The following is an 18,772-nucleotide window of genomic DNA, read 5'->3' on the forward strand; positions in this document are numbered from 1 at the left end:
GTAGAACAAAAGCCATCATAGCAGTTATTTGAGAATTGGCTTACTAGTCATATGGAGTGTAGAGTCCTGGAGATGTTGTCTGAGAGGAGATCTGCTCCGACTCTGCTGGGGTGCAGGTCATCAGCGCAAAAAAGCCTAGGACGCTCCCAGAAAAGATTCCAATTATTAACAAAGAGCAGTTTCTGTTCTTTACACCATGACAATAACCATTCATTTAGAGCAAAAAGTGTACTAAACCTTTCGTGTCCTCGTTGATACGTGGGCAGTGGTCCTGACACGATGATTGTCGCCGCGGGCGTCGTGCTGCGAACCGTCTCGATCAGGCTCCCGAAGTCCCTCTTCAGTGTCTCCGTCTGCCACTGCGTGGTGTCGTTAACCCCGGCGTGAAGCACGACCGCTCTGGGGCTCTCGTCGGCCTTCAGGATCGCGGGTATCTGCGCAGAAACATCGAGAACACGAGCACCAGGGAAACAGTGAGTGTGCACTTTACCTTCGGCTAACGTAGCACGGACGTGTCGGACGATGGAGTCTCTGACGATCACAGCGTCGCGTTCCGTCTCGCGGAGGGGAGAGAAGCGGTTCAGTGTGGAGATCTCGAAGACCGGAGGGGGAGAAGTCGTCGTCGCCCGGGGCCTGGCTCGCGTCCTCTGCTGCGGATGCACCCAGGGTCCGTGGTGTCCCGGCGCCGGAGTGAAGGACATCTGGGCAGATCATGTCCTGGGTGCACCGGGCCTGTGCAGAGAAACACACGGGGTAGAGGTGGTGGGGCTGTTAGTAGCGCACTGCATACTTACCTTGGACTTGTGAGCGTCAGCCCGGGAGGTTTCCAGCACACCGCTCTCCGCTCTCTCACCTGGCCCTGCCTCTCCTCCAGGACCTGAATCTGCTTCTCCGAATGCACCTCGAACGTGTCGTCACCTGCACTCAAAGGTAGATATACATCCGCCATAAAAGTAACAGTGAGTAAAGCAATAGTAATGTGTGTGAATAGAGTATTAGCAATGTACGTGGGTTTAGTGACAACCACGCTGGTGATGCTAATGGGATATAAGCTACTAGCGGACTGGGGAATTCAAAATAAAACTAATGATAACAAGGCGCTCTGATTGTTTTTGTTGTAGAATACGATAGAGATTATTCCATGTAAACACTACATTTGCTGTATTAGTCGTGGGGAAAGTGAAACTTTAATGATGTGGTGCTTAAAGCCACGTTAAAATGAAATGTTTACGGCAACATGAAGTTGTTAGAAAAGCATATTGTTTGAGGATTTTCTATAAGCAAGGATAAAATTAGGGGGTGCACGATAATGGTTTTAAACTGATAATCACGATTATTTTGATTAAAATTATAATCACTATTATTAATAACGATTATTCTATCCTGCTGAAAAAAAAAAAAAAAAAAAAAAAAAAACTGCTAAAACCAGCCTAAACTTAGCTGGTCTCCCAGCTTGGTCAAGCTGGTTTTAGCTGGTTGTTCCAGCTGGTCTCCCAGCCTGACCATGGTCAAAACCCCTCTAAAACCAGCCTTCTGACCTGCGTTGACCAGCAAAGACCAGGCTGGATGACCAACTAAAATCAGTCAACCAGCTTAGGCTGGTTTTAGTGGTTTTTTTTAATTCAGCAGGGAAATGCAATAGCATTTCATGTGTCCTTTAACCAACGTCCACTGACTATACACGGACTTCATTTAACTAACTATGATAATACAAAACTCATGGTTTTGGTTAGTGTTTTTGTCATCTGTATTCACATTACATTTTCTAAGTGACAATTTGTTCGCAAATGGGAAAAAGACACTCAGATCGCACAGTAAATTTGCTCAAAGATCATTCATGCCATTTTTAACACGAAAACTGGTAAAAAACTTTAGAAACTCTTAATATAAATTCCAACATTTCCAATTTATGTAAATTTTTCCCCATTGTATTGTCACAGTTAGGGGAAAAGCGGGTTTTTGTTAAATGTGAGCCAAAATCATCACAATTAAAAAAACCAAAGACTTTAAACTACTTCAGTCTGTTGAATTTATTTTATACACAAGTTTCACAATTTGAGTTGAATTACTGAAATAAATGAACTTTTTCACAACATTCTAATTTATTGATATTCACCTGTATTGAATTTATTTTATACACAAGTTTCACAATTTGAGTTGAATTACTGAAATATATTATATTTATGGTTCATTGGCAGCTGCTTATGCTGGAACTATGCGGTCAGTTAAGCAAGAACACAGCACATCTCAATACTCATAAGGGTGCGTTCTGTGTTCCCGTGTCCTTCTGAGTTCGTTCTTCCAAGAAAGCTTGGCAAGACCGGTCTCCACAAGAATGCAAGTCTGTTCTTTGTGTTCTTGGAATTGAGAAAGGTCCGTGTAATGCTTCACAATCAATTATCAGGACCATACGGTGCAAATGCAAAAATGCAAAAATGAAACCAAACGTTCATTTTTTCAGTTTTTTTAATGCAAAAATGCAAAAAATGATTAATTGCCATTTTCTCTCCTTTTTTCAGTTTACTAAATTATGACTCAAGAAATTATAATTTAAATAATCTAAATAAGTTTCTTTTTTCCATTTTTTTTTTAAATCATACAATTTGCGCTGTGGGCTGTACCATTTAGTGCGGGGGTGTGGCCGCAGACTGTTTCATAAACGCTTAACGTGGCTTAATGTATCCTACTAAAAGTGACACTGGAGGACACACCTTATTAATAATAAAAATATAGGCTAATATTTACAGACAAGCAGAATAACCCAGAACATGAAAGTAAATTGGAATAAATTGCAATATTAAATATTTTTGTGCCCCACTGAAAACCTAAAGAAAATACATGGCTCAATGGACGAAGACAGTGGTATAAGTTAAAAAGCCCAAACTCTGTATATTAATTAATACAATGTATTAATAATGTAGCCTTTGTTACTAGGTACAGGAAAGCAGATGAGTATATGAACAACACACTGTTATCCCTCCCATTGGATTAATGAAAGAAGACGGTGTAAAAGTATGGCCAAATTTGGTATTCACCTTATTAATGTTGCGAACCTATATTGCCTGGGCTAACTGGGAAGCAGATGTGACCGGAATATGAACGCAACACGCAAAGTCTCAAGTTAAGCATTTTCCTCCCTTTGAAAAAACATGTTTGAACACTTTTAATATGGTTTTAATGCATTAAGACAGTGGTTCCCATCCTGGTCCTAGATAACCCCCCCCCCCCCCCCCCCCCCCCCCCCCCCCCCCCCCCCCCCCCCCCCCCCCCCCCCCCCCCCCCCCCCCCCCCCCCCCCCACCCCCCCCCCCCCCCCCCCCCCCCCCCCCCCCCCCCCACCCCCCCCCCCCCCCCCCCCCCCCCCCCCCCCCCCACCCCCCCCCCCCCCCCCCCCCCCCCCCCCCCCACCCCCCCCCCCCCCCCCCCCCCCACCCCCCCCCCCCCCCCCCCCCCCCCCCCCCCCCCCACCCCCCCCCCCCCCCCCACCCCCCCCCCCACCCCCCCCCCCCCCCCCCCCCCCTCCCGCCCCCCCCCCCCCCCCCACCCCCCCCCCCCCCCCCCCCCCCCCCCCCCCCCCCACCCCCCCCCCCCCCCCCACCCCCCCCCCACCCCAGAACCCCACCCCCCCCCCCCCCCCCCCCCCCCCCCCCCCCCCCCCCCCCCCCCCCCCCCCCCCCCCCCCCCCCCCCCCCCCCCCCCCCCCCACACTGCACATTTTAGATGTCTCCCTATTCAAACACCACCTGATTTAACTCATCAGCTCATTAGTGAAGAATCCAAGACCTCAAATGTGTGTGTGTCAGGTAAGAGACACCAAAAAAACGTGCAGTGGTGGGGGTTCTCCAGGACCAGGATTGGGAACCACTACATTAAGACAGTGATTAAAAAGTTTCATAATTCATGGTAATGTTGTAGCCTGCTGAAAAAACCTACATGCAAATATTTTATACATATCTATAATCAAATGTAGCTTTTACAGTTCAAACATTACACAGATATATATATTTAGACGGATTTCTGCAGCTGATGTTTATGAATAAATCTTTAGCCTATGTCTCCAGTGGTTATGTGTGTGTGTGGGTGGCATAGTTTTCTAAGGGAGGAAATTGCTTCATGTGAAACTTTGCACATTGCATTCATATTCTGATATTTAACGTGCAATTTAACGCAATTTGCTTCCATATTCTGGGCTATTCTGCTTGTCTCTAAATACTGTAGTAGACTATATGTTTATTATTAATAAGGTGTGTCCTCCAACGTCACTGTTTTAGTAGGATACATTAAGACACGTTAAGCATTTGTGAAACACTCAGAGGACACACCCCTGTGCTAATGGTACAGCCCATTGAGCAAATTGTTAGATTAAAAAAAACATAAAAAAAGATTTTTCTTTTTTTTAATTGTTAGATTAAAAAAAATATATATTTTTTTATTATTATTAAAATTAGAAAAATTGAGAGAAAATTACAATTAATACTTTATGAAGTAAAGGAAGAAAAGATAAAAAAATGAATGTTTGGTTTCATTTTTTAATCTTTGCATTTTCACAATATGATCTGAAAAATTGAATTGTGAAGTGTTACACGGACTCTGAGAAACAATGCAACTTTGCCATACAACCAAGAAGAACAAACAATATGAAATGATGCATTTGTGGTTTCCCCCCCGCTGAGACAGGAAAAGAAAGTAGGCTAACCATTTCAGACTTCATTACAGCAAAGCAAAATAACTACTCTGTATCTACAAGAGACTATCTCCAAGACATCAGCAGTTAAAATGATGAGAAGCGATACAGTGATCATTCTGTTCGCTTTTCTCGTTTTTGGTAAGACATCAGTTTGTTTCTGTATTTTCAATCCTTTACATTTTCCATGATGTAAAATGACGCATTTTCAAATCTTTTCACCAACATTTCAAAAATTGTCTTTATTTTACTCAGCATTGTTTTAAACATCAGATTAATACAAACCCGATTCCAAAAAAGTTGGGACACTGTACAAATTGTTAGTAAAAAAGGAATGGAATAATTTACAAATCTCATAAACTTATATTTTTATTCACAATAGAATATAGATGACATATACAATGTTGAAAGTGAGACAATTTTGAAATATCATGCCAAATATTGGGTCATTTTGGATTTCATGAGAGCTACACATTCCAAAAAAGTTGGGACAGGTAGCAATAAGAGGCCGGAAAATTAAATGTACATATAAAGAACAGCTGGAGGACCAATTTGCAACTTATTAGGTCAATTGGCAACATGATTGGGTATAAAAAGAGCCTCTCAGGAGTGGCAGTGTCTCTCAGAAGTCAAGATGGGCAGAGGATCACCAATTCCCCAAATGCTGCGGTGAAAAATAGTGGAGCAATATCAGAAAGGAGTTTCTCTGAGAAAAATTGTCATCATCTACAGTGCATAATATCATCCAAAGATTCAGAGAATCTGCAACAATCTCTGTGCGTAAGGGTCAAGGCCGGAAAACCATACTGGAAGCCCGTAATCTTCAGGCCCTTAGACGGCACTGCATCACATACAGGAATGCTACTGTAATGGAAATCACAACATGGGCTCAGGAATACTTCCAGAAAACATTTACGGTGAACGCAATCCACCGTGCCATTCGCCGTTGCCGTCTAAAACTCTATAGGTCAAAAAAGAAGCCGTATCTAAATATGATCCAGAAGAGCAGGCGTTTTCTCTGGGCCAAGGCTCATTTAAAATGGACTGTGGCAAAGTGGAAAAACTGTTCTGTGGTCAGACGAATCAAAATTTGAAGTTCTTTTTGGAAAAACTGGGACGCCATGTCATCCGGACTAAAGAGGACAAGGACAACCAAGTTGTTATCAGTGCTCAGTTCAGAAGCCTGCATCTCTGATGGTATGGGGGTTGCATGAGTGCGTGTGGCTATGGGCAGCTTACACATCTGGAAAGGCACCATCAATGCTGAAAGGTATATCCAAGTTCTACAACAACATATGCTCCCATCCAGACGTTGTCTCTTTCAGGGAAGACCTTGCATTTTCCAACATGACAATGCCAGACCACATACTGCATCAGGTATAACATCATGGCTGCGTAGAAGAGAAGGATCCGGGTACTGAAATGGCCAGCCTGCAGTCCAAGATCTTTCACCCATAGAAAACATTTGGTGCATCATAAAGAGGAAGATGCGACAAAGAAGACCTAAGACTGTTGAACAACTAGAAGCCTGTATTAGACAAGAATGGGACAACATTCCTATTCCTAAACTTGAGCAACTTGTCTCCTCAGTCCCCAGACGTTTGCAGACTGTTATAAAAAGAAGAGGGGATGCCACACAGTGGTAAACATGGCCTTGTCCCAACTTTTTTGAGATGTGTTTTGATGCCATGAAATTTAAAATCACCTTATTTTTTCCTTAAAATGATACATTTTTTCAGTTTAAACATTTGATATGTCATCTATGTTGTATTCTGAATAAAATATTGAAATTTGAAACTTCCACATCATTGCATTCTGATTTTATTCACAATTTGTACAGTGTCCCAACTTTTTTGGAATTGGGTTTGTATATACATAAAATGATTTTGCTCATTAGCCTATATAAATCCTCTTTATATATCTTGGATGATGTTTTTTCTTCCTGTTTTGGAGTGTAGAAATGGCGGACAAAAGCGACGCAGTTTCTTTAAAACGCTTGTGATTGCTGGATTGTTGTTAATGTTATTAGTGGTACTAAATCTGTCATTTCTTAATCAGTGTTCAAATTAAACATGTAGTCCAGTGAATGTGGTATAATTAATTGTGAATTTGTCATTTGCCCAATCAAATGCGACCATCAATATAAATAAAAATGGACCACTTTTGTGGCCTACAGTAAAATACAGCATAACCATTTTTTTAATACAAGCACTATAGACAAAATTATGGATATTAATGTATTTATTATTTATTTATATGCACTGGTCGATTTCGAAATTTAGGCTAATTTGCTTCTATGCCTTGTCTTGTTATTACACCTATACAGCAATACTTTTGCATCTATATTTTAATTACAATTACATAAGTTTAGAGGCTTTTTTCTCAAAAGGAGTATTTTTTTTTTTTTTTTGATCTCTCATGCATTGAGTCAGAGATCTCCACTTAAAGCAGCACTTACTTACACCAAGTTTTACAGCTTAGAATGTCAAAAAAAAAAAAAAACTTTATGCAATGTTTAGTTTTCTGTTCTGGAAATGTATTTAAATTAATGCACTTTAAAAAGTAAAGAAATTGTGATTGAATATTAATTAGAATAAAAATGTACTAATTTGCATATTCAAATATAAAAGCATATTTAACATATGATAATGAACATTCATATATACACTCACCAGCCACTTTATTAGGTACACCTATTCAATTGCTTGGTAAAACAAATTGCTAATCAACCAATCATATGGCCTACACCACAATCAGAATAACCCAGAATATGAAAGTAAATTGCGCTAAATTGCACGTTAAGTATTTTGTGCCCCACTGAAAACCTAAAAAAAAAATACGTGGCTCAATGGACGAAGACAGTGGGTATAAGTTAAAAATCCAAAACAATGTATTAATAATGTAGCCTATGTTACAGGAAAGCAGATGAGAATATGAACCACGAAGACACTGTTACCCTCCCATTGGTTTAATGGAAGAAGACGGTGTAAAAGTATGGCCAAATTTGGTATATAATGTTGCGAACTATATTGCCTGGGCTACTGGGAAGCAGATGTGACCGGAATATGAACGCAACACGCAAAGTCTCAAGTTAAGCGTTTTCCTCCCTTTGAAAACCATTATTTGAAAACGTTTAATATGGTTTAATGCATTAAGACAGTGGTTCCCAATCCTGGGCCTGGAGAACCCCCAACACTGCACATTTTAGATGTCTCCCTATTCAAACACATTTGATTCAACTCATCAGCTCATTAGTGGAGACTCCAAGACCTCAAATGTGTGTGCACAATAATGTGCATTAATAAGCATACACCTTATTAATAAAGCATAGCCTACTATTTATACACAAGCAGAAGAGCCCAGAATATGAACGTAATGCATATCTCAGTGTATGTTTGAACTGTAAAGGCTTTAACATTTGAAAAGACATTATACAGTAATTTGCTCCGTCCCTATGCTCAGCTGCCACTTTCCACGGCGCCGTTGTTGTTGCTGCCCTGCCACAGACTTACGGGACTTTGAAAGTGGCAACGGCCATCAGCTGCCACCAAGTTTCATAATTTGTGGTAATGTTGCTGGTGAAAAAAACCTATATTCAAATATTTTATAAACATCTATAATCAATGTAGCTTTTACAGTTCAAACATTACACAGAGATATATGTAGACGGATTTCCGCAGCTGATGTTTATGAATAAACCTTTAGCCTATGTCTCCGTGGTTGTGTGTGTGTGTGTGTGTGGCATAGTTTTCTAAGGGAGGAAATTGCTTCTCATGAAACTTTGCGCATTGCATTCATATTCTGACATTTAACATGCAATTTAGTGCAATTTGCTTCCATATTCTGGGCTATTCTGCTTGTCTCTAAATACTGTAGTAGCCTATATGTTTGTTTATCATTAAAAAGTTGTGTCCTCCAACGTCAATGTTTTATTAGTATACAAGGCACTTTAAGTGTTTGTGAAACATTCAGAGGACACACCCCTGTGCTAATGGTCCAGCCCACAGCGCAAATTGTTCGAAATTTTTTTTTAAATAAATGTAAAAATAAAAAAAATGTTTAGAGTTTTAGTCAAATTATCATTTCTTAAGTCACAATTTAGTGAACTGAAAAAATGAGAGGAAATGACAATTATTACTTTGTGAAGTAACTGAAAAAAAAAGAAAAAAAATGAATATTTGGTTACATTTCAGCATTTTTGCATTTGCACCATATGGTCTGAAAACTGAATTGTGAAGCGTTACACAGAACCGAGAAACAATGCAACTTGCCATAAAACCAAGAAGAAGAAGAAACACAGACAAATGATGCATTTGTGGTTTCCCCCCCGCTGAGACAGGAAAAGAAAGTAGGCTAACCATTTCAGACTTCATTACAGCAAAGCAAAACAACTACTCCGTATCGGCAAGAGACTATATCCAAGACATCAGCAGTTAAAATGATGAGAAGTGATACAGTGATCATTCTGTTCGCTTTTCTCGTTTTTGGTAAGACATCAATTTGTGTCTGTATTTTCAATCCTTTACGTTTTCCGCGATGAAAAATGACGCGTTTTCAACTTTTCACCAACATTTCAAAATATTGTCTTTTATTTTATTCAGGACTGTTTTAAACATCAGTATAATATATAAATAAAATGATTTTGCTCATTAGCCTATATAAATCCTCTTTATATATCGTGGATGATAATTTTTTGTTCTTCCTGTTTCAGACTGTAGAAATGGCGGACAAAAGTCCTCTTTATATATCTTGGATGATGTTTTGGACTGTAGAAAATTAAAGCTACAAGTAGGCCTAAATCTGTCATTTCTTAATCAGTGTTCAAATTAAACATGTAGTCCAGTGAATGTGGTATAATTAATTGTGAATTTGTCATTTGCCCAATCAAATGCACCATGAATATAAATAAAAATGGACTGCTTTTGTGGCCTACACTAATGTCGGCCTATTGCTGTATCAAAATAATTCTAAACATATACAGAATAAACTTTTTAAACTTTTTTTTTATTTTTAATACAAGCACTATAGGCAAAACCATTGATATTTATGTATGCATTTATTATTATTTATGTGCACTGATTGATTTCGAAATTTAGGCTAATTTGCTTCTATGCCTTGTCTTGTTATTACACCTATACAGCAATACTTTGCATCTATATTTTAATAACAATACTTATGTTTAGAGGCTGTTTTCTCAAAATGAGTATTTTTTTTGTTGTTGTTTTTTTGTTCTCTCATGCATTGAGTCAGAGATCTCCATTAAAGCAGCACTTACATAAACCGAATTTTACAGCTTAGAATGTCAAAAAAAAAAAAAACAAAAAAAAAAAACCAGTTTATTCAATGTTTAGATTTCTGTTCTGGAAGTGTATTTTAAATTAGTGCACTTTAAAAAGTAAAGAAATAGTGATTGAATATTAATTAGAATAATAAATTTACTAATTTGCATATTCAAACATAACATAGCATATTTAACATATGATAATGACCAATCATATCTATCTATCTATCTATATATATATATATATATATATATATATATATATATATATAACATATGTATGTATGCTTTATTTAGTTTATACCATTTTTAGATATGAGGTTGTCCCCAAAAGAAGGTTTAAGGATTTGTCAGATTTCTCAACATATTGTTAATACTTTATTTGTGGGTCCTTTCTTTTGTCTTCTGTTTGTTTATGCATTATTATATATTATGCTGATTATTATATTATATTTCTATGCATTTGGTCGACAAAATATAGGTGCACTGTGTAGATGACTGCACACACACACTAGTAACTGCTAATTTGTGTTTGCAGGGATGTTTTGTCACACAGATGCAGTGATGTCAGTATCAGTGATGGAGGGAGTTCCTGCCTTTCTAAGCACTGATGTTTGCAAAAAACACAAAAGAAGCAAACAACAACGTGACACAATGCGGTGGTATTTTAATGACAGTCTCATAGCTTTGATCAATGATCCCAATTCGAGCTGTTTATATGTTAGAGACAGACTGAAGGTGGACTATGAGACTGGATCTCTGAACATCACAGACACCACAACTGAACACACTGGACGTTATGAAGCAGAGCTCATCAGAAGTGAGAGTTCAGGAAAAAGTGAAAGCTTGAACAGAAGCCCCAAGTGTAACAGCACAAAAATTTACAAAAAAAACATTAACCCTGAAGACATCATAATAACATTCAGTCTGACTGTCAGTGGTGAGTCATTTAATATCATTTACCCTGAAATAACTGATTTTTCATTTTAGTCTGTTTGAACTGTGATCTTCAGACCTGTTTATTGTCTTTTCTTGTATGTTATTGTTCATCTACATAAACCATTTACAGAAGAAAATAATGTAAAAAGAAATCAGTTTTCATTGCCATGCTGTTAGTTTAATTGCAACATTGAATAAAATAAGAATAAGATGATTCCCTTTGATCATAGTGAGGACAAATATTCTGTGAATACTTAAAACAATATTATTTTAAATATAATATGAATAATTGGTCATTTAAGACCCTTTTCTGAATGCATAACAGTCTTAATTATAAAAGATCACTCTGACTAGAGGTGTGTTTCTTTATCTTTGTCAGCTGATACACTGCAGGAAGTTTGTTTCAGGTTTTTACATAATGGCATAATGACTTTTTTTCTTTTATTTCAAAGCTGGTGTTCTCTCGTGTTTAATTTTTATTTTCTTGTGTTTTCTAGCTTCTGATTCTGGCAAAAACAAAAATGAAGCCCAAATAGTACCACAGGACAAAAAGAAGATATGTATGTGTCATCCTCCTTTCTTTTTTGTCAAATTACACAAAAAGTATATAACAATGTAATCATAAATGTAGATTGTTCTGAAGGGGGTGTTTTCCCTGTACTTCTGTCAGTCATGTTAAGGTGTGTCAGCAAGAATGTTACTGTTATCATTATTTATACATTTATATTACACATTTAATTAGGCAAAGCAAGTTTATTTGTATAACATTTCTTACACAAGGTAATTCAAAGTGCTCTGCATAAAAGTAATTTTTATTTTATTTATTTTTTTAATCAATAACAGCTTAATGCTTAAAAAACACTAAAAGGAAATATTTAAGAAAAAATATGATTTGAAGAAAGTTTTACATTAAAATGAATGCGGGGGACCTTAAAGGAGAAGAGACTTAATATAAACAGTACATTACAGAAACTGTGCTCAATCAGGGAATACACAGATAAAAATATGTGTTTTTAATCTGGAGCTATGAGGAGCTACTTAGAGGCACATCTGAGGTCTTCTGGAAGCTGATTCATCTCATCATGTTTTAAATGAGCTAGATGTTATGAACTGGTTTGATCTTTTGTAATCTGAGAGCTCTATTTTTTTTAAACCATCAATAATATGAAATAATCTCTGTATGTTAATAGATAAATATGTTTTTGACATCTACACACTGGCCCTGTAAAGGTGTCCAGAGAATATATATACAATGAATATGGCATAAACACACTGTCAGATTTCCTCACACTAATGACGGTCTGTCTTTATCTGTTCCAGGTTCAGGTCCGTCTTCAGGCGCTGTAGCAGGAATTGTTGTTTGTGTTCTGCTGCTGGCTGCAGTTGTTGGTGGTGTGGTGAAAAAGAAATGGCAAGTATCACCTACAGATCCTGTAGTGAGAGGAAAACCTTTTCATTTAGCAAAATTAGTGTTTAATTGTTTGATGATTTTTCTAAACAGACCAGAAAAACAAACAAAAGTCTAAGGATGAGGCAAGATAGTGCACTATTGTAGTGTGTATTTATAGATTTGCTCTTGAAAAACCACACGAGATGCAACTGTTACTTCTTGCCCAACTTAATGAAATCAAGGATATAATCAAAGGAAAATTTTGAGTTGGAATAACCTCCAAAACCAAAGGTGATACCTTTTTTTAATTTGGTTTGGGTTTCTAATGTTTCAAAATTGTTTACATTCAGAGGCAGATTGCTGTCCACACACATTTTAGGATAATTTGTGACTTGGTCTTAGTGACTTAAGACTCCTCTTCACTACTCCTAACCTTTTAGAGATTTAGGAGCTAGTTTTTTTAGCGCTAAAACAATTGTGAAATACTCTTAGAGCAAAAATTTAGGAATCCTGAATTTAGGATGGACACAGCCATTATTTTTAAGATTTTCTCCTAAATCAGCGAGTTATGAACTACTTTTAGCCTTAAGATGTTTTGTGAATACAGGCCCAGATGTCTAAAATCTTCAACACCTCACTTATCTGAAGATACACATTTTTGCAAATAATATGTTTTTATTTTCTAGTTTTCAGGCTAAAGAATAGTGTGTTTGGTTAATCTCTTTCTCTATTGTTTGCAAAAGAAACATAGCTATGAACTGTTCAGCACAATAAATATTGTCTATGTAAATTACATTTGTAAGCAAATTTTGTACTCTGGAAACTTCGTGTGTGTATGTGGGGTTTTTCTGCATTGGGGATATTCTGTAGTCTCAGCTCCTCGTTGGGGTAGCAACTTTACAGAAAATTAAGTTTCTACAATATTAGTAGTAGCTTATCAGTGGTGACTGTCAGTTCATGTGCATATGGCAGAAATGTTCAGAAAAATCAATAAAAGACGTAAACAAACAGACGATAAACACTATTAACAGCAATTATGCAATCAAATTTATAGCAAAATGTGATAGTTCTGTATGTTGTCTCTGGGTTAGCATTATTTGAGGTAATTTTGGGGTCTTGTTTTTATCTATTTTTGATAGTTCTGTATGTTGTCTCTGGGTTACGCAAAGCAGAGAAACAAATAGAGACATAATTAGCGTAGCTGCTGTTCCAGCCAAGTAAAATTAATTAGTTTAACCCAAGCTAAAGAATAATAATGCACATTTGATCAGATATAACTGCAGTCCAAATTTATGAGATGCATTATTTGAATGCTTGGCCAAAGAGGTGTGTTTTTTAATCTAGACTTAAACAGAGGAAGTATGTCTGAATCCCGAACATTATCAGGAAGGCCATTCCAGTGTTTGGGAGCCAAATGCGAAAAAGCTCTACCTCCTTTAGTGGACTTTGCTATCCTAGGTACTATCAAAAGTCCAGCGTTTTGTGACCTTAGGGAGCGTGATGGGTTGTAGCGTGGTAGAAGACTAGTTAGGTACGCAGGAGCTAAGCCATTAAGGGCCTTATAAGTAAGTAATAATATTTTGTAACTGATACGGAACTTAATAGGTAGCCAGTGCAGAGACTGTAGTATTGGGGTAATATGATCATATTTTCTTGACCTGGTAAGGACTCTAGCCGCTGCATTTTGGACTACCTGTAGCTTGTTTATTGAGGATGCAGACAACCACCTAGAAGTGCATTACAATAGTCCAGTCTAGAGGTCATGGATGCATGAACTAGCTTTTCTGCATCAGGAACAGGTAACATGTTTCGTAGGTCAATGTTTCTAAGATGGAAGAATGCTGTTTTTGTAACATGGGAAATATGATTTTCAAAAGACAAGTTACTGTCTAATATAACACCCAGATTTTTGACAGTAGAGGAAGTAACAGTACATCCGTCTAATTGCAAATTGTAATCTACGAGATTCTGTGTAATGTTTTTCTGGTCAAATAAGTAATATCTCTGTCTATCTGAATTTAATAGGAGAAAATTATTAGTCATCCAATCTTTTACATTTTTAAAACACTCTGTTAGCTTAGATAATTTTGAAGTTTCACCTGGTCTTGTTGAGATATATAGTTGAGTATCATCAGCATAACAGTGGAAACTAATCCCATATTTTCTAATGATATTACCAAGGGGCAACATGTATATTGAAAATAGCAGAGGACCTAGGACAGATCCTTGTGGCACTCCATATTTTACTGGTGATAAATGAGATGACTCCCCATTTAGATAAACAAAGTGGTAGCGATCGGACAGGTAGGATCTAAACCATCTTTAAGCCTGCCCTTGGATACCTGTATAGTTTTGTAATCTATCTATGAGTATGTCGTGATCTATGGTGTCGAACGCAGCACTAAGATCAAGTAAAACTAGCAATGAGATGCAGCCTTGATCTGAAGCAAGAAGCAAGTCATTTGTAATTTTAACAAGTGCAGTTTCTGTGCTATGATGGGGCCTGAAACCCGACTGAAATTCTTCGTAGAGATCATTTTTTTGCAGGTAGGAGCACAATTGAGCAGACACAACTTTTTCTAAAATTTTAGACATAAATGGAAGATTTGAAATGGGTCTGTAATTTGCCAGTTCACTAGGATCTAGTTGTGGTTTCTTAATAAGAGGCTTAATAACCGCCAGCTTGAATGGTTTTGGGACGTGACCTAAAGATAACGACGAGTTAATAATATTGAGAAGTGGTTTTTCTGCTACAGGTAACAAGTCTTTCAGTAATTTAGTGGGTACAGGATCTAATAAACATGTTGTTGGTTTAGATGCAGTGATAAGTTTATTTAGCTCTTCCTGTCCTATAGTTGTAAAGCACTGCAGTTTATCTTTGGGTGCGATAGATAAAACTAAAGTATTAGACGCTGTAGAATCTACATTTGTTATTGTATTTCTGATGTTATCTATTTTATCAGTGAAGAAATTCATAAAGTCATTACTATTTAACCCTGAGGGAATATTTAGATCGGGTGGCGTCTGGTTATTTGTTAATCTAGCCACTGTGCTAAATAAAAACCTTGGATTGTTTTGGTTGTTTTCAATGAGTTTGTGGATATGCTCAGTTAACCCTTAAATCAGAGACCTAGTAGCTGGAATAACAATAGACATGGTGCTGTGTGATAACTATGTTCAAGTTCCCTTTCGAAAGCTTCAGTCGATGCTGTGCTGCTCAGCGCATTGGGAAACGTCTTGTTCGTGACCAGCTGTGAATAATGTGTGTAACACGTCGATAGAATTCTCCCGGTGGTAATATAGCCTCGGTTGATGACGTCATCTGAGCGCGCCCGCAACACAGGGCTATAAATAGATAAGCCACAGGTGCATCAACAGGTCTTTTGTCTTCAGATCATTCTGTGCATGTGTGCGTCAGGAAGATTCTTTTTGTCTGCTACAGACCTTCGTAGGATGAGCCAACGAAACAGTAAGTGTTGTGTTCCTCCATGCTCTCGTCCTATGTATGAGCTGGGATACACATGATTACTGTTTTGTTTGTTTGGGGGCAAAGCACGCGGGTTCTGGCTTTAGAGACGGGCGAGTGCGAGCATTGTGAACTGCTCTCAGTGAAGATGCTTCGTGCTCGTCTGAACTATTTTCAGACCGCACCCACCTTTTCGTCGGAGGGCTCTCGTGCGGGTCTGCGTGACGAGCGAGCGACGGGCCCGTCCCTTTCGCTTATGGTGTCACCAGATCCACCATCCTCTCTCGTGATCTCGAAGCGCGCTCTGGTGCTTCTTCGATTCACGAGGAGGATGATATATCTCTTGGGTCTTCGGGCCATGAGCAGCCCGCCTCTGAGCGTTCCTCTCGCGAGAGGAAATCGGTCGAGGAGCTGCTCGAGGTGGTTACTCGCGCGGTGGACAGGCTGCAGCTTGACTGGCCAGTCGAACAAGAGACCCCCAAACGTAGTAAGCTGGAGGATAGGTTTCTGTCGGGTGGTAGGAGAGAGAGACCGCAACATCAGTCTCTCCCCCTTTTTCGAGGACCTCCATGATGAGCTGTCGAGGTCATGGAGCAAACCGTATACTTCCCGCATCTTTGTGCCCTCGACATTGACTTTTTCAACTATCGTGGATGCAAAGTCGCGGGGGTATTCGGAGATGCCTCGAGTTGAAGAGTCGCTTGCGAGCTATCTCTCGCCTGAATCTGCATCCTCGGTGAAGAAACCTACTCTCCCCACTAAACCTTGTAGAATTACATCATCGCTAGTGGGTAAAGCTTACCAAGCTGCAGGTCAGGCTGGTGCTGCGCTGCACACTATGGCAGTGTTACAGGCATACCAGGCTGACCTGTTGAAGGACTTGAGTGTGGGCAGTACAATCAATGAGGGAAGCATTCGCTGAACTTCGTCGGGCCACAGATTTGTCTCTCCGGGCGACCAAGCAGACGGCTCGTGCCATTGGCCAGTCTATGTCAGCTTTAGTCAGCACGGAGAGGCATCTGTGGCTTAATTTGACGGGCATTAAAGAGAAGGAACATTTGTTTCTTTTAGACTCTCCTATCTCTCCATCTGGCCTGTTTGGCGATTCGGTTAATACGGTCGTCGACAGGTTTAGGGAAGTAAAGAAACATGAAGAAGCGTTCGTTCAGTTTCTTCCTCGCCGCACTCAAGGGGAGGGGCCATCAGCCACCCAGCCTCGCCCCCGGTCCTTCAAAAACCAGGGAGGTTAAAAAGCAGAGCATGGCAGACCGTGCTCCCCCTCGTAGGGATTGGGGACAGGTTCGCCGTGCTCAGCAACCTCCCAAGCCAGACCTCAGGACTTTCATTGATAAGAAGAAGTAGTCCTGATGCTCTGGCGCCCGTGCTGGTGGGGGTAGTCACTCACGGTGTGGTGCACGCTCGAGAGCTTTTCGCCCCACCCCTTTACCCTCACAAAACCCCTGCATCCCCGCCGCTTCTTGTGTCTCGGGGGGCGGTGGTTTCCAGCGAGATATTAGATGTTCCAGTGTTTCATGCCGTCATTCAGGACACGGAACATCTAACATCCCCTCAAAAGGAAGTGTTAAAATTGGTACCACTCTCAGAGAGTCTGGCAGCGTGGAAACGTCTGCCGGGCGTTTCTGCGTGGGTGTTGAGCACAGTACAGATAGGATACAGGATCCAATTTATTCGTCATCCTCCACGTTTCAATGGCGTGGTCTCCACTTCTGTGAAACCGGAGCTGATGCAGGTACTGTCTCAAGAGCTACAAACTCTTCTGGGCAAAGAGGCCATAGAACATGTTCCTCTTCCAGGGAGAGAGTCGGGCTATTACAGCAGATACTTCCTGGTTCCCAAAAAGGGTGGGGGAGTGCATCCAATCTTGGATCTTTGAGGCTTAAACCGTACAATCAGAACACTCAAGTTCAAGATGTTAACCGCCAAGATGGTCGTGTCACAAATTCGGCATCGCGATTGGTTCATCACGATCGATCTGAAGGACGCATATTTTCATATAGAAATTTTGCCACAACACAGGAAATTCCTGAGGTTCGCTTTTGGGGGCGAAGCATACCAGTTTCGGGTTCTTCCTTATCGAATGACCTTATCACCCCGCACGTACACAAAATGCATGGATGCAGCGCTGTCTCCATTACGACTCTAGGGCATTCGCATTTTGAATTATATCGACTATTGGCTGATACTAGCACAATCGCGAGAGATGGCACTACAACACAGGGACATCATGTTAGCTCATCTAGTTTCTCTGGGGTTGAGACTCAACACCGAGAAGAGTGTTCTCTGTCCGGCCCTGAGAACGACTTATCTCGGGATCGTTTGGGATTCGATCACGATGCGGGCACAACTGTCTCCCGCTCGGATCGAGACCATTCAGCAGACCATGAGCAAGGTCATCCGAGAGCCAATCCTCAAAGGCAAATAAAAGTGACGCGCCGCGGGCTTCGTACACTATCTCTGTGGCTCAGACCCCGGTTCCTTGCCTTGGGTCCCACTCTAGGGGGCACCGTGTCGTCGCAGACTGCTAACGACAGATGCCTCCCTGATGGGCTGGGGAGCAGTCTTGGCTGGCCACCCAGCCCGCTAACGACAGTTGGGTGGTTGTCAGCTCGATTGGCACATCAATTGCCTCGAGCTGATGGCCGTATTTCTGGCTCTGAAATGTTTCCTCCATCATTTGAGAGGCTGTCATGTCCTGGTACGGGTGGACAACACAGCAACAGTCTCTTATATAAATCACCAGGGGGGTCTGCGCTCACGCAACCTGAACAAGATAGCGAAGGCAGATTTTTTTTTTTGGGGGGGGTATGAGCTCATGTAACTTGGGGCAGTTTACATTCCGGGGCGTTTGAATGTGGGAGCGGATTTACTGTCCAGACAGACACTACCGACAGGGGAATGGAAACTCCACCCAGAGGTAGTGAAACAGATTTGGGAAAAATTTTACGAAGCAGAGGTAGACCTCTTCGCCTCCCATCAGACAGCGCAATGTCCC

The 18,772-nt window shown here is 40.2% G+C and overlaps 1 long non-coding RNA gene across 1 annotated transcript; it reads left to right on the plus strand.

The window, feature by feature from the left end:
• Positions 1-10,686: 10,686 nt before the first annotated feature.
• Positions 10,687-12,304, plus strand: LOC109048618. The gene is made up of 3 exons (XR_006155007.1): positions 10,687-10,904; positions 11,401-11,463; positions 12,224-12,304. It is a non-coding gene; the product is annotated as an uncharacterized LOC109048618 (long non-coding RNA).
• The last annotated feature ends 6,468 nt before the right edge of the window (positions 12,305-18,772 follow it).

This window comes from Cyprinus carpio, chromosome B6, assembly GCF_018340385.1.
Source record: "Cyprinus carpio isolate SPL01 chromosome B6, ASM1834038v1, whole genome shotgun sequence".
NCBI classification, from domain to species: Eukaryota; Metazoa; Chordata; class Actinopteri; order Cypriniformes; family Cyprinidae; genus Cyprinus; species Cyprinus carpio.